Source organism: Pteropus vampyrus, unplaced genomic scaffold, assembly GCF_000151845.1.
Source record: "Pteropus vampyrus isolate Shadow unplaced genomic scaffold, Pvam_2.0 Scaffold36, whole genome shotgun sequence".
NCBI classification, from domain to species: Eukaryota; Metazoa; Chordata; class Mammalia; order Chiroptera; family Pteropodidae; genus Pteropus; species Pteropus vampyrus.
This window is the reverse complement of record NW_011888817.1, coordinates 10,495,562-10,512,489: the sequence shown is the minus strand read 5'-3', so window position 1 is coordinate 10,512,489 and position 16,928 is coordinate 10,495,562. Positions and strand designations below refer to the sequence as shown.

General features: G+C 43.5%; 1 long non-coding RNA gene across 1 annotated transcript in view; it reads left to right on the top strand.

The window, feature by feature from the left end:
* LOC105290605 overlaps nt 1–16,928 on the top strand; it is a 136,684-nt gene that overhangs the window by 33,632 nt on the left and 86,124 nt on the right. The window contains exon 2 of the long non-coding RNA XR_895764.2: nt 12,655–12,767. This is a non-coding gene — a long non-coding RNA (uncharacterized LOC105290605). The remainder of the gene's footprint in view (nt 1–12,654; nt 12,768–16,928) is intronic.

Sequence of the window (16,928 nt, the reverse complement as noted above, 5' to 3'; positions counted from 1 at the left end):
ACAACATGGATGGACCTCAAGATAATCATGCTAAGCGAAATAAACCAGACAGAAAAAGTTGGAAATCACATGATATCACTTATATGTGGGATATAAACCTAAAAGCAACAAAGGAACAGGACAAACAGAGACTCATGGACACGGACAATGAACTAGTGGTTAACAGAAGGGGAGCGGGGAGGGGAGGAGAAAATTTAAAAAAATGTTTAAAAAAATTATGTATATATAGTATGAAAAAAATAAGTAAACTAGCATTTAAAAAAATATATATCTTGTCTCCGCCTTACTTGGAGGAACCCAAGAAGGCAGCCTAATGAGGAGTCAGTCAACCGTGGAAGTGTCTCGTTCTGACCTAGAGATAGTGGGGACCTTTCAGTCTTTCTGAGACAGGCAACATGACCAATTGTCCTCCACTTATGTCGTTCTAATTGTCTCTGCTGATTAATGAGGTCACTTAAGGTATCAATTATTATCCTGCCAAGAGAATGAATATCAGGCTGAAACAAATGCCCATAAACTTGCTTATCCTATTAAAAAATTAAGTAATGAGAGATGATTAATGGTGTGTGTGCCCTGGGAGAAGGAACAGGGAGGAACAAGCAGGGGAGAAAAGTAGAAATGAGCATCTTCTGATCGGGAGCAAAAGAGGCTTTTGTTTAAAAGTAGCTTTTTATCGACCCTTCTTCCTTCCAACCTGCTTCTTGAGAGAGCTGTCTAGACTCAGTGTCTCTACTTCCTCCTTTCCTATTAATAGCTTAACCCACTGTAACCCAGTGTCAGCCTTACCACTCCACCAGTACTGCTCCGGAAGAAGTCACAGTTGTTCTCCTTAATCGCCACATCAATTGTCCTTCTGCTCCTTCCTTACCAGTTCCTTTGAAAGTGTTTGCTGCCATCGACTTCATTCTTCTTGAAACATTTCCTTTTTCTAGCTTCCCTGACACCACCAACTCCTCGCTCACTCACTAATTCATTCCATTTCATATGTATTTATTGAGCATCTGCTGTGTGCCAGGCACCGTGCTAAGCACAGAACATATAAAAGTAACCATGATGGACAAAAGCCCTTGAACTAAATTGAGCTTATGTTCAAGCAGAGGAAAACAGACAATTAACAGATATATATGTATAAATAAGCCGTTCGGTGTCATGAGGAAATAGAGCTGAGTGACTGATGGAGCGTGACGGCAGAGTGTGATCACATGGGAGGTGTGGTCAATGCGAAGGTCTCTGTGAACGTGATACCTCCCTTGCTTTCAAGTGTCAGTCCCTTCAAACTTGCCGCTGTCTCCAGGCTTCCGCGTCTTCCTTTGTGTCATCTCCATCTCCATAGACTTGAGCAGGATTTAGGGATTCAGGGATTGACTGGATCAGTCTCTGCTTTGCAGTGTGGCCACCAAGGATGACTGAAAAGATGGCGTCCGTGGGGGTAAACCCCAATTTCAAATTCAAGCTGACATCTTCTCAATCTGAGGCTTCAGGCAGAGCAACGGAATTCAGGTATAAGGCAACAGTTCTGAACCCAGAGCCATCGATTATGACATGAATAGCCCTCTTGGAGTTGTGCAACATAGTCACCCAGACCAGAGTTAGAGATTCAGATCAGCACTGGCAGATAGGGCTCGAGAGATTCCCTAAACCAGGCGACCAAACTGTCTCACTGCTCCTGTGGTTTCTTCTTCTCAGGTCTCTGGGTGAGGGCACAGGGAAGGGCTCCTTACTGTCACATACCCAGACCCCTTGTTTGGATATGATAATTCAAGTTGACCCTCCGTTACCCACAACCACTGTCACTGGTCACCAGTGTTCTGGCCTTTGTGGCTATGCTTTACTATGCACAGCTGTGGGCCTAGCTGGCTCTTTTTCCACAGCCCAGCCTGGCCTCAGAGACTCAGCCTGAGCAGAGCTACTGTCACTTTTTTAGCTCAGAAGGAATCAACACGGTGCCTCCCTAAGACCATGGTTTTGGAAGCCCTGTTCATCCTGGTTCCCTGGAGCATGGGGGAAGCAGTGGACATGGCACCTTGTGTGCCCTGGGCCTGGCCCTGCCTCTCTCCATGTCCAAGATGCATTACTGTCCAGTTCACAAGGATAGGGCCTAAACTCCTCTGCTGCTTATCATGATGATGGCTGTCATTCACATAGGTGCTGCACACCATAAAGTGCTGCCTCTAATATGGAGACCCAGACTCTTCAGACAAGGTACCATGCTCAGAATAGGCTCTAGTGGCTAACAGGAAGGGCATCACGGAGCAGGAGCAGATAGGGATGGGCCACCCCATTCTCTTGGTATAGCCTCCCCACCCTCTTGCAGACATTTTCAGCATCTTGAGCCTCCCAGAGCTCTCAGAGGCTCCTCCTGCTCCCTTCCCAGGGTGGCCTCAGCACCTGTCAGAGGCTAGGTGGGCACAAGTCCTCAAAAATGAGAATCTCCAAAGAGAGACACCACATGTCACTCATTCATATTTGGACAACTATTGTTGATTGTCTTCCTAGTAAAAGAGGAACAGAAAATACAAAGCTCCTCTAGGTAGTGTTGATCCTAGAATGACACCATCTGAGGGTCTAGGTAGGTCCCAGCCGCTCTGTGGAGACAAGGTAGTTTAGACTTTCAGGGCAGCCCTTAGGGAAGGAGAACAGCTCCTATTCCCAAATTCAGGATGCCACTGGCCTGATTTGGGGGAGGTAGGTAGAGGCAACAGTTTTCTAGACACGATGGCCCCTCTTCCTCAAAGCCCCCCTTCCCCATTTCCATCCCACCAACCTTCCTGACCCTTGCTGCTGGAGGCTTCAGCCTCTGTCATGGAAGACCAAGCTGGGTCAGGGTTTTCCAAGATCCTGTGGAAGCAAATCAAGTCTACATCTGCTAGAAGGCTGAGCAGCCTCCAAAAAAAAAAAAATCTCTCTTGGGGAGATGGGTAATTAAGCAGTCATGGCAAACACATGGAGGATGAACAGCTGGTTGTATTTATTTGTTCTCTTATCGTTGGTTGGTGAACAATTTCATAAATTACATGTAAACTTGGATTTTTGTCTTTCCTCTGCTCATGCCATCCCCTTTGCTTGAAATGATCTCCCTGTTATTCCATTACCTTCCACACCCAGTGGATGATTGGCTAACAGTTTGTCTTTTTAGATCAGCTAAAGCTGGTGATATCAAATTCCCTGGGCACATCTCTGTCATCACACTCACTGTGTTGCCTTATCATTGTGTCTTCAACAATAACAGAATTAGTTATTAACTTCTACTGTGTGCCTGGCACCATTCTCTAATGCTGGGCATAGATCAGGGAACCAAATGGCTAAAAATCCCTGCCCTCATGGAATTCACATACTAGTGGGGAAAGGCGGACTTAATAAATAAGGATTAATCAAATATACAATATGCCAGATAGTGCTAAGTGTTGTGGACAAAATGCAGGACAGAGGGACCAGGAGCCAGAGCTGAGGTGGGAATGGGGAGAGGGTTGCAATTTTAAATAGAGTGGTCATTGAAGGCCCCAGCGTAAAGGTGATATGTGAGCAAAAACCTGATGCAGATGAGGGAATCAGCCATGCCCATGTGGAGGAAGAGCTGGAATAGCTAGGAAAGAACAGCAAGTGCAAAGGCCCTGTGGCAGGAACTTGACAGTTGTGCTGGAGGAACAGCAAGGAGGCCATTATGCCTGGAGCGGGTGAGCAGGGGGAGATGAACTGGTGATAAAGAGAGTGGTAATGGAATGGGAGTGGGTAACTGTGGCAGAAGATTGCCCAGGGCCTTTAGGTCATTGTAAAGACTAACTTTGTCTTGAATCAAGTGGGACACCTTTAGAAGGGTTCTAAGCAGAGAAATGAAAGTCCGACTTAAAATGGTCATGCCAGCCATTTTGTTGAGAACGGTCTGTCGGGGGACAAGGGAGAAGGAGGGACACCAGTTAGGAAGTTATTGCAATAACCAAAGCAGGAGACGGAGGTGGCCCAAAGCAGGGTGGTAGTAGTGAAGGTGATGCTAAGTGGCCAAATTTCCAGAGAAATTAATGTAATTGCCTCCTTTTGAGGATGAACTCCCTGAAGGCCAGGTCCACGTCTTATAAATTTCTGTCCTCAGAACCAAGCATAGTACCTGATGTTTAATAGGGCACACAATTAATATTTGTTAAGTGAATGATTGATGAGAAATAATTTTTCAGTGCTTATCATGGGGATGAGTCAGCTTCCGGTCTTTTTTTTGAACCTATCATATCATAGAGCAAACCCTGGGTAATATCCACCTGGATTTCCCAAGCTGTCATAAGTAAGGCTGTTTGTGTCGCGTGCTGAACCAAGATGTGTGGGACATGCTGGCTTCAACGACGTTTGCCTACTTTTCTTCCTGCAGGACTTCTCAGAGCCTTTACTACAGTAATGCACAGGGTCCCAACATTTCTTAGTTTGAAGTGTCGCTAAGTGCTTCAGTAATTTTTGCATGGTACTCTAATGGTAAAAGAAGTACTATCGCTCCATTTATTAAGTAGTAAAGTCCAAATAGCTATATAAATATTCATACCCTAACAACTTTGTAGCTGTTTGGAAAAACAGTGAATATAAATTGAAAGAAAACAAATTTTAGTTTATCCTTAAATAGCTACAATTACTAGGGAATGTGTGTTCTCATTGGGCTCTACACAGTTTCTCAAACCTCGAAATCACACTGGGCACCACTACCCTAATATCCTGTTCCACACTGATTTTCACAAGGTGCCACTTTCTAAACACCCAACTTTCCAAAGATACAGTGTCATGTAATAGAATATATCTTCGTGATGAAACTGCGAATTACTTTGAGCTAATATTCTGTGTGTCCAGTGGATATTGAGTATCACAGTTGTTTCCCTTGAAAATCAAACTATCCCTCAGTGCTCTTGTACATTTCCTGCAGCACCCTAGGGTGCCGTGGCACACAGCTGGGGAATTATGGTGCCACTTTGTATGCAGCATTTCCCAAAATTATGTTTGCATTTTTTTTTTCCCCAGGCAAACCTACTAACATAACACTGGATGGTGTTCCATGCAATATGCTTAAGGAACTGTTGGAATTGAGCGTGAAGAGAGAATACCCAGGTCTCATTGCTGTAGAACTAGAAGCTGTAGTTCTGTGGGAAATACTCCTGGGTGTTGACAGCGAGCATGCTTAGAGGATTGGCATTCAGAACAGAGTGCTGCTTTCTTATTTTTAGACCTCAGCAGGTGGGCGTGCTTTGACTCCAGACCTTGCTTCTAAAGCCCGAACACATCCTAAAAAGAGCATACGGTGATGTACAAGAACCCCCTCTATAGGTTTTTGTTACTGTGGATTTCAGGGCTTCTAAGACCAGGAGCGTTAGAAATCTCATGACCCATGTAGCAACAGTGTGACTTCGTGACCTGCTATCTCTGGGCATTTCATTTCTCAGAGAGTGTTCCATGGAACTCTAGCCCAGAGGATGATGCTCTATGAAAAAAAGAGTTTATATATACTTAAAATATATATACTTAAAAACTCAGAGAGCCAAATTTCCCCAAGTTTCCCAGTTTTAGAAGCTCTTGATGAAATGCAGATCGGAATTACCAGAGAAAATGTGTCTGTAGGGCGTGTGTGTGTCTGTGTATTGTGTGTGATTATGACTAATGTCCATCAATTACCTGCAAATTACTAGATGTTGCCTGTAATGATAGTTCTGTTTTTAGTTTAATGGTTTATGTATCTAACTAGTGGCTGCTGCCTGCAGTAGGGCTGCTGGCAAATCAAAACACTATTTGCCAAGCCTGTCAGTATAACAAATGTTGCTTACATTGACTCTTTTATTCCCAAGGTCAATTGACATGTCTTTTTTAATATCACTGTTTGATGTGCTAAGAGCTTTAAATGAGAGTCATTCAATAAAGGTCCAATTTGCTATATTACTGTTTATTCCTGGACAATTCTGTATTAGTTGGGCTCTTTAAGATCACGAGTAAGAGACATGCATGGGTCACCCTCAGAAATGGGGATTTATCAGAAGGCTCTCCAGATCGCAGGGCAGTGCAGCAACCATCTCTCAGGCTTTTTTGTCACTATGAGTTTCAGGGCTTTCGAGACTGGGCGTGTCAGCAGCCTCCTGGCCCATGCAGCAGATAGCCTGAGCTCTGTGACCTGCCTTTTCTGGGCGTGTCCTTTCTCAAAGGGGGTTCCCTAGAACCCTAGCCTACACACTGCTCTAAGAATAAAGGGGTCTGTGATGAAATGGGTTGAGGAACTGTTACATAATCTATTCCTGCCACGGAAGTTTATTATTAGCTTATTAAAAGTCCCCACAAGTGCTTTATTTTCTGAAAAATTCTTACTTCACTTTGTTTAACCCAACACTTCTCCATTCTGCTTAACCATAAGCACCCTAGAATATCCTTTGGAGAACGATCTAGTATTTGTACTTTCCAGAAGAATCTGGTTGTGTTCATTTGTCACCCTCCGTGTTGGGGTCCCCACAACTGACCTCAGGGTCAGCGATTTGCTGGGAGGGCTCCTAGGATTTGGCATCCAGTAGCACTCACGGCTATGATTTTTTTACAGTGAACAGACACAGAGTGAGACAGCAGAGGAAAGAGGTACATGGGATGAAGTCTAGGGGGAACCAGGCACATGCTGCCGAGAGTCCTTTCCCAGTAGAGTCCCACAGGATGTTCGTATTTCCTCCAGCAACGTGACCTGTAGCCACGCAGGGAAGCTCACTGGGGACTCAGTGCCCAGAGTTGTTACTGGGTGCCGATTCCACAGGCACCCTCTGCCTGCCATGTAGCAATGTTCCAGACTTCCCGAGGGAAAGCGGGTGTTCAGTGTAAACCATAATGTTTGTACTAATAGTTTAAGCCATCCTTCTTGGTTCTGGGAATGGTGGGGTCGGTCCCTCCTGAAATCTGCCTTCCCAGATGCTAGCCAAAGGCCAACTTTGCAAGCTGCCATTTCAAAGGATTTCAGTCAGGCCTTTTCTGTCCACTGTCTAGTAGTTGCATATTCATTCATTCATTCATTCATTCGTTCATTCATTCATTCTGTATTTGTCTTAATCAGCTTGGGCTGCTATAACAAAAATTCCAGGCACTGGATGGTTTCTAAGCAACAGAGATTTATTTCCCATGTTTCTGGAGGCCGAAAGTCCAAGATCAGGGTGCCAGCATGGTGAAGATATGGTGAGAGCCATCTTCTGGGTTGCAGACCGCCAGCTTCTCATTGTATCTTCGAAGGGCTGAGCACAGACAGGGGAAGCAAGCTCTCCGGTAGCTCTTATAAGGGTAGTCAGTAATCCCATTCAAGAGCACTCCACCTGGGAAACCACTGCTTTCATGGAGCTTTTGTTCCAGTCAGGGAGACCTTAATAAGATAATCACACCAAATAATAAAAACATTTATCCCAATAAACCTCTAATTAGGAACTATGATGAATGCTAGCAAAGAAAAAAAAAATAAGATATTAGTCAGGATGGGCCATGTTGTTTTGTGTGTATTAATCATGTTTTCATTTTCTGTATTTTCTGATGTTTGGCATCTTGGAACCCTGCTGAACCAGGGGAGACAGCCCCTCCCAGGGTTAGGTAATGCTGAGAGACAGTGAATTTCCCTCCTGGGAATGAGCCTTTCATATGCAACCAACCAAATTCCAAGCCCACCAACCTACTTTTTTGATCTCTACTTGTTAATCCACTCTCTCTCTGCCCTAATCATCCCAGGGCCAGGTGTCAGACAACTAAGGGCTGTCCCTACACCCAGAAGCCCTACGAAATTATTCAAACCAGCCAATCCTAAAGCTGCTGAACCTGCCCACGCTGCCTCCCCGATTCCTTCCCCCGTGAAAACCCCGTAAAGTCTCATTTTCCTTCTGTTCCTTCCACCTCCTGAATGAACCTACTGCTTCCCTGTGTGGCCCTGGGTGGCACGGTGTGTCCCCTCCTCTTAGGAACTGCAAGTAATAATCTTTTCAGTGGCAATTGGCTCCTGAGCTATTGGCCTCACCATACTTGAGAAATAATAAAATCTACATTTTAAAAACACTGGGATAACAAATAATCTCAATGGCTTAAGTCACCCAAATTTTATTTATTGCCATTTTACATGTTCAGAAGTGGTTTGCAGGGGCTCTCTGCTTAATGGAGTCACTCAGGGACCCTGCTGACAGAGACCTGGGATCACTGTAGCAGAGGGAAGGGGAGGGGAGTTCTACAAAAGGTACACAGGCTCCTCTAGGCTCCCAGAAATGACACAGTTCACTGCCACCCACATTTTCTTGGCAAAGCCAGTGCCATGGCCAGGCCTGAACTCAGAAAATGTAGGGAGGCGCCGTTCCACCGTGCATCTGGAGGGAAACTTGTAGCTATGTGGTGAAAAGTATCGGTGACTTCCAAAGGGACCTGTGAGAATGCCAAATAGACTGGTCTGGGAGCTCAGGAAAGTATCTTTCTGAAAATACTGTTGAGACATTTGCAATGAGATTCGAATGATGAGAAAGAGTTAATGAGATAAACAGGTGGAGAGGATATGAGAAAGTGTTCTAAAAAAGAAACAGTAAAAAGCAAACAAACAAAAAAGGGCACAGCTTGTGCAAAGACCTTGAGGAAGGAGGGTGGGCAGGGGTGGCATACTGAAGGAACTGAGGCCACCTGTGTACCAAGGAGGGCGGAGAGAAAGACGGGGAAGGGTAATTTATCTAATTGACTTTGTTCAAAGCAGAGACTCATGGCGATAATAAGGAGTGGACTTTTCAAGTTCATTTTATTATCGTTTTCAGATTCTCCACAGGAAATGCTCACTTTGTTACCTGCACTCTCTGCTGACCACTGCCCCTACCCTTGACCAAAGAAGACTGGAGTGGCCAGAGCCAGCCAGGATATAGGGCAGAGAATCCAGCAGGTCTGAATCATAGGAGTTTTGTGGAACTCATTAGGGATTTTGGCCTTAATCCTACAAACAATGGGAAGCCATTAATGGATTGTGAACTTGGGAGAGTGAGAAGGTTGGGGGCATGGATATCACCAGTTTCCAAGACACTGGGTTAGTCTAGGCAGGGAGGCAGAAGCAAAGAGAAGGCTCTCAAAGAAGTAGGAAAGATAATGAGCCTTGATAAAGTGGAAGATGAGTGTTAGCTTACATCTATGGCCATGACACCTGTTTGCAAAATCTGTTATCTGCATATTTTAGATTCAACAGGGAAATAACCAACAGCAGTAGGGAGCTCTGGCCTTTCTTGCCATCATTTTACCCCATTTCCCTAATAAGTTTGGATTTCACTATTGAAGGCTACGTCACTCCTTTCAATATGGTATTTAGGCTTGTCAGATAAAAGATGGGACAGTCTGAAAGTTTTATTTGCTCATTTCGATTTGCAACATGGTGACTCCTCCTGACTCGTGGGTTATCAGCTTGTCTAAAATCGATTCAATTATAACGAGTGGGTGAAGGAAGAGCAGACAGTGGGGCAGGGGAATGATGTTCAAATATCCACATTGGGAGATCCAAGCTTTCACATCCCCTCCAGTTTCAGTGCCTTTTGGATTTCTCCATGTTAGAATTTATTTTCCAAGCCTGGGAAACAGCGGAACAGTGGTAAATATGTGATTAGAGAAAATGCCTAGTAAGCTGCAATTCCATATATTGCAAGTGATAAAACTGTAATTGTTTGTTGACAGTGTACATTAGCTATTCACAGCTTGTGTCAATATAGCACCAAGAGTCTAAGAATCTGTAACGGCAGCTCAAAAATATCGTGGCACCAACCAGGGGAATAAAATCAACAAGTTCTACTTGGTGGAAAGAATACAGTTCCCAGAGATGACTTCATGGGAGAAACCTTGGTGAGGTGCGAGATTCCTCCATGAAGCTGTATATCGTTTGTACTATTTTTGGTTTTGATATCAGGGTAATACTGATCTCATAAAATGCATTTGGAAGTGTTTCTTCTTCTCTGTTTTTTGGAAGAGACTGTGTAGAATTAGTGTCAATTCTTTATACATTTGGTAGAATTCTCCAGTGAAACCATCTGGGCTTGTGTATTTTTTGGGGAGGGACATTTTAAATTAATAATTCCATTTCCTTAATAGTTATAGTGCTATTCAAATGATCTATTTTATCTTGGAAAGTTATGGTAGTTTGTGCTTTTTAAGAAACTGGTCCCTTTCATCTAAGTTGTCAAATGTATGTGTATAATTTATGATATTTCCTTATTATCTTTTTAATAGCTACAAGGTCCATTTTCCTTAACCCTGGAAATTTGCCAGTCTGATCAGTGGAAAATAAGTCTTGTGGATTCAGTTTTCAGATTTTTTATATTAATTAATTGGATCATCCTTTTGTTTTCGTTTATATCTTTGCCCTTTTTCTCTTTACCTGTTTACCTTTTTCATACTGATTTGTAAGTATTCTTTGAATACTAACCCTTTTCCTGTCATACATGTAATACATAATCTTTCCAGTTTTCTTTTTTCTCTTTAATTTCTTAGTTTCTTTTGCTCCCTATACATACTTTTAATTTTCATGTAATTAAATCAATTGTTATTTTCTTTTAAGGCTTCTGGGGTTTCATTCCGTATTCATTACTACTCAATCAATTTCAAGAGATAGAATCCAAATCAAACCAGTTTGAACAAAGAGAGAGAGAGAGAGAGAGAGAGAGAGAGGGAGAGAGAGAGAGAGAAGAAGGGTGGAAGGGAGGAAGGAAGGAAAACAAGCAAGCAAACAAAGAATGTTGGCTCATGTAACTGGGCACTGCAGAGATAGCTTTTTGTGTAAGGATGGACCAAGGATCTCAAGAATTTGTCATTGGGGCTCTGTCTCTCTTTTCATTGTTCAGCTTTGTGTGTATTTATGTGGGATATCATGTTTTCTAAAGCAGATAGGCTTTGTGTAGTGATAAAAATGTTGCTGGCAGTCCCAAGTTTACATTCTAGTGACTTAGAATCCAAAAAATGATAGACTCAGAGTCTGCATGTCATATCCCATGGAAGGGCTCAGAATGACCCTGCTTCAGTGATATGCCCTCTTCCCTCTTCTCCATGCCACACACCAGTCCATAAAGCTGAGCAATATACCATAGCGAGTGGGTGAAGTACTTGTCAGAACCCCATGCAGTGACAGCTCCCCAGGAGAATGGTGGGCAGGTAGAAGCCAAGGGAGTTCTCTAAATGCGTCACCCTTAGAAAGACCTTCCCCCATGTAAAATGATAAAAATGGTGCATTTCCTTCTAATATGTATGATTTCATTTTTTTTAAATATAAATTTTGACCCACTTTAGAAAATGAGGGAGACAGAGAAAGATAGGAGCAGGGAAAGGGAGGGAACATGGTGGGAGGTATGGATCCTTTGCTGGATGTTTTTATATCTGAACAGAGAGTGACCTTGAGACTTATTAGGCCGTCTGTTTCACAGTTTGATCACTTTTCCTTCCCCTTTTTTCAAGTGTATTGTGAGTTAATATGAGTCTCATAACATTAGGATGGTAGGAAGAGCGGGGGCTTCAGCTATCACAGGGCTTTTCACAGTGGGCCTTAACAAATATCTGATTTAACTTGTCTAAACCCAATACTCATGCTCTCCATGGGACATATGGGCATTCAGATGTTATGAGGGATCCAGGAGCGTCACAGATATCCCAAACTACTCAAAAATGGGGGTAAAGGTAAACCTTGAAGTCCCTCCCAGAGCCCTGATGGGGATCAGGAGAGGCAAGATGAGTCTAAGATAGGGGAAAGCCTCACTACCACTTGTGGGCACAATCAGTCACCCATGGGGGCTACCAGATGTGGAGCACAGCCAGCAGTAGACAACTTGTTTTCTGAAATATCTCTAAAATATGTTTTTAAGTGTTCAGTGAAAGCTTCATTGTATTATCTTTTTAGCATTAGCAGAATCTTTTAAAAATGACTCTTCTGCTAAAAACATATTATCTCAGGTTCAATAATTCCTTACATTTCATTCCTGTTTCTTTTTCTTCACTTAACTTACAGGGGAAAATGTAAGCATTTTAATTTTCAAAGCAAGTACAGTACGATCCCATTTGTATGAAATTATTTCATTGACTATGATCCCATCTATTGATCCTTCCATCTCTTTGTATGTCACCTGTCAAGAATGATTATTTCTAGATTGCATTGGGGTTTTATTTTTTGCTTCGTCTTTTAAAAATAATAAGCACTATCATTTCTACAAAAGCAATAGAACTTATTCCTTTTAAAGAATAAAGTCTATGATAAGAAGCATCTACATTTTGCTACTTAGCATCGGCTTTATCTTTCTTGATACATGAATAAATATTGTCTATTGGCAATTATTAGTTATGCATTTTTGGTGAAATCTACCCAGAGCCTCAAAAGACCTCAGCCAGAAAGGGAGGAGGCAGGACAAGACAGCCAAAGAGGAGAAAAGAGACATATACGAGGCAAGCCTGCAGGTTGGGGATAGCCCATGGCTTCAGGGGAGTAGCCCCCCATGTTTCTGTGATAGAAGACCCTGGCTTTCTATTGCCACGTTGTTTTTGAACCCCTTTGCTTGCCTGGTGTTAAGCTTCTTTCATAACGCTCCCTGTGCCCAGATCAGCCTCGCGCACCCAACAGGTGCTCAATAAATGCTTAATGATGTTAAAGATGTTCCCAAGGGGGTTATTCTCCTTAAATTGCACCTCTTTGTCTTTCAGGCTCACAGGCTTTCAGCTGCCAGCCACCATTGTCAGCGTGGCCACTACCCTCTCTCTGCGCCTCGTCAGTGACTACGCAGTCAGTGCTCAGGGCTTCCATGCCAGCTATGAAGGTAGGTGCCCCCCAGTCCTGGCCACGGGGGCCTGACATGTGAAGTTGTAATCGCCACAGGCAGGGCTGTGCTGCTTTTGGCCGCCGGAAAGGGCTATTTCCGATTCAGAGCTTGCGCGTGTCCTAACAAGGCTTGTTACTGACCAGTAACTCAGTTACTTAAATTGCCCAACTGCGTTTCCAGGAAGCTGAGAACTGAAACCAGAGCTCAGCTGTAATAGTTTGTCCTGAGGGCCTGCTAACATCTACTTCTCTGTACCCTTAACTGGGTTTTGTTGTGTTTTTATTTATTTTAAATTCGTTTTCCTATTGGGCTTAATTTTATAAGGTACCTCAGCTTGGTTTTGGAAATAAGAGAGATATAAACCCTAAGTAAAAGAAAGAAAATAAGTCATTGAAAAAAAATTCTGCTCAATATAGTAACTTGAAAGAGTTAGTTTTCTATCATTCAGAGAACAATTACTTTTTCCTTAATAGTATGGATTAGAGTTTCTTGGTTTGAGTTATGCAAATGAGTTCCCCTTCTCTCAGTCTGTTTAAATATGGTGTTAGCCTTCAAATTAACACTAATATCTTCAGATTATACACTATTATTATTATTAACTTTATTATGTTAGTTCAGAAGGTGGTATGTCTAGATCTCTGTCATTTCCCTGGGAAATTTACATCTCATTAATAGGTAATTATGCTGCTCTTGGCTAAGACCCGCACTGCTATTTCATGTTGAGATCATTAATAGGATATTTTAAGACTGTTAATGATAATTAATAACAGTAATAACATAATACCCTAGTAAAGCATGCCAGTTATTTGAAAGCTTTCTTTCCCTTGCTTCCAAGAACTTAAAGAATAAGTGATGCTTTCTTGAATGAAGCTGTAGCAATATAGAAATAGATACCACCTTCGTCTTGGCCAGGAATACACCTCGGAATGAGGGCATATCCTACCTCCTTGGCAAAATCCACCCCGGCGGTAGGGGTGTGGAGGACACAGTTTGATGCTTTAACCTGAACAACTGAAGGCTCCTGAGAAGATCTCAGTTATTTTTAAGTAAAGTTTCCTAAGAAGGCTCCAGTGAAGCCTTTTTAACTGAGGGCCTCAGGCATAACTCCAGTCACCTTTATCTGGGGGCTCCTGAAAGACCGGCCTATCTTTAAAGTGAAGTCTCCTGAGATAGCCCAATTTATTTTGAAAAAACAATCAGTTCTTCCTAATATCAAGTCTGCGTTCTTGGTCATCCTGGTTACGTCTTCACTCTGAACCTTTGGCCCTGAACCCAAACTAATTCTCTCCAAGTATGAACTATGACCTCCTTACTAACAGAGATCTCTTTAGAAGCTTCTTATAGTCTCTCTGGCCAGGAGCTTCTTGCACAATATCAACGTTGGCCTTGAGAAGATTGGCCGTGTTTGGGGATGGTTGAGGGAATGAGTCACTGCCACTAGAGTTGGTACCTGCCAAGATCCTAGGAGGGATCGACACGCAGGAGGACGTGGCTGGGCCCTTGTGGTGTCCTCATTCAACAATCTTGTAGATGTTCGTCTCAGTCCTCGATGCTCATGAGGCTTTAAGAAAAAAAGTGTTCCGTTGATCCCTGACCACACTGCCTCCTCTGGGGAACGATGACAAGCACTTCTCTATCATGCAGAGCAGATTGGACTAAGAGTATTCATTGAACCCTTTTAAATCAGCGGTTCTAGCCTGGAATTCATGGGCAGGGTCTATAGTTGGACATTAGAAGTGTGCAAACTTCTTGTAATTGGAGGCAAAATTTCAAAGGTATAAGGATATGTGTATTTTTTCCTACAAAGGGTCTATAATAGGGATCAACAAACTGCAGCCTCGCTGTCTATATCCAGTCCCTGGCCTGTTTTTGTAAATAAAGTTTTATTAGAACACAGTCAAGTCTGTTTGTTGACATGTTGTCTATAACTATTAGTGTGCATTGCAACTTTAGAGTTGGGTTATTGCTCCAGAGACCACATGGCCTGCAAAATCTAAACTATTTACTGTCTGGCTCTTTACTGACCCCTCCTCTAGAGTTGTGCTATGCAATACAGTAACCATTAGTCATATGTGACTATTTACATTTAAATTAATCAAAATGTATTAATTTAAAAATCAGTTTCTCAGTCACACCAGCCTCATATCAAGTGTTCAATAGCCCCGTATGGCTTGTGGCTACCATACTGGATAGTACAGACAGAGAACATTTCTATCATTGCGGAAAATTCTACTGGTCGGGGCTGAGCTAGAGCTTCTGCCAGATTCACAAAGGGTGTGAGATTCATATGAGGTTACAAAACATTGGGATAAAGTAGAGGCCCATGGGTCCTTCCTCCCACCTGCCTGGCACAGCCGAGGAGGCAGCCCAGAGGTGAGAGCACACAGCATTCCACAGCAGGACCAACAGGGCAGAAGGAAGGGCCTGTCCTACCTCCGCCATATAATGGTCTCTAAGTCATTTCGTGCTAAGACAAAGCCTTGCAGGCAAGGCCAAAGCAAATCCCGGAGCAGTGCAAACAGGTCGCTGTAGCCGAATGAGTCCCTATGCTATCACCTGTGCAGAGTTTTCTGCCAACTCCACAGTCTGTGTGGCTGTTGTCTTTGTGCTACCCAGCAGAGTGGCTCACAGATGGCTGTGCTCGTACCAGATTCAGGTATGGAAAAGCCAAGGCTGGGCTGTCATTAAGTCCTATTAGCCTGGCTTATGACTGGACCATGGGGCAATTCGTGCCCCTGGAAAAGTGTGAGTTGTGCCAACTTTTGGAACACCCAAAGTGGAGGGGCAAGAAGGCAGTAGGGGCAGCTACTGCTGGAATATGCCACTCAATACATGCAACCACAGTGGTGGCCTGGGCCCTCTCTATCACTGGACTTAGCAGGACACCGGATAATCCCATATTTGGGGATTTATGGATAAACACTAGTTTTTTGAGCCTATAGCTGACTAACTGACTTTGGGTAGATTTTTTTAAAACTCTCTGGGCCTCATTGGGAGGCACAGGGAGATCCAGGAGTCAAAAGGACTATGAAGATTTGGCTCCCAGAGAAGGAAGTCAGCCCTGCCCTCCATTGCAGAGTCCACTTTAGTCATTTATGCTGAACAGCAGCAGACAGACAGACACAAACAGACAGACAGACAGGCTCCAGAAGAGAAGGGGCCCCTGCTGGCTAGGGTTGCCCCCACTCAGCACAGCCTCCTTACATTCTCTATTCAGGAGGCCAGGGCACCCATTTCCAAATGACTTCGGGATCTGCTCTCAGTGGTCCCGCTTGGCCGACATCCCTGAGAGTCTGCTATCAAAGTGAGTTTGATCCTCCTCCGCCCTCCTTGAGAGAGTGAGAAGCGCAGATAAGGAACTGAACTGCTGCTGAGGATTGTGAAGAAAGGTGAAGTCAGGTGAGAAGAGTCAACTCACAGCTGCTGCTGCTTTAAGGAAAAGATCAAAAAAGCCAATTGTCAAACTCTGAGATGACAGGAGATGCTTGATTTGTAATCCCTGGGGGCAGGCGTGTAGGCTGCAGCTGTGGTCGTGGTCTGGTGGGAAGGGGATCAACTTGTATTAGGCCCTGACTGTATGCCAGGCACTTCACATACATTATCTCATTTAATCCCCATGACAGCCTAGTGGACAGACATTGCTATCTCCATCTTACAGATGTACGAGCTGAAACTCAGGAGTTTTGTGTTCAGCTTAAGGCTTCTTGATGGCCAGGAGGGGCTGCTCTGGCACTAAAGACTATATTCTTAAACTGCGCTCCTTGCAGAACTCCTGGAGTAAGGCAGAGTCTGGCGACTCCATTTCACAGGCAGGTAAACTGGAGCTAAGTCAGAGGCAGCGGGGGACACGGGATGGCGTGGGTCATTCCAGGGAGGCAGCTGAGATGTGTTCTCAGCTAGGGCTGCTGGATAAAATACAGGACGCCTAGTGAATTTGAATTTTAAAATATTAAAATTTTAAAAATTGAAAAAGAATTTTTTTAGTATATCCCAAATATTTTACAGGATATATTTATACTAAAAAAAAAAAAATTATCTGTTGTTCATTTGAAATTCAAATTTAATGGAGCATCCAGTATTTTTACTTGCTAGATCTGGCAACCCATTCTCAGCACTGGGTTTCCAGAAGCCTTTATCCTACTTCCTGACTCCCAGATC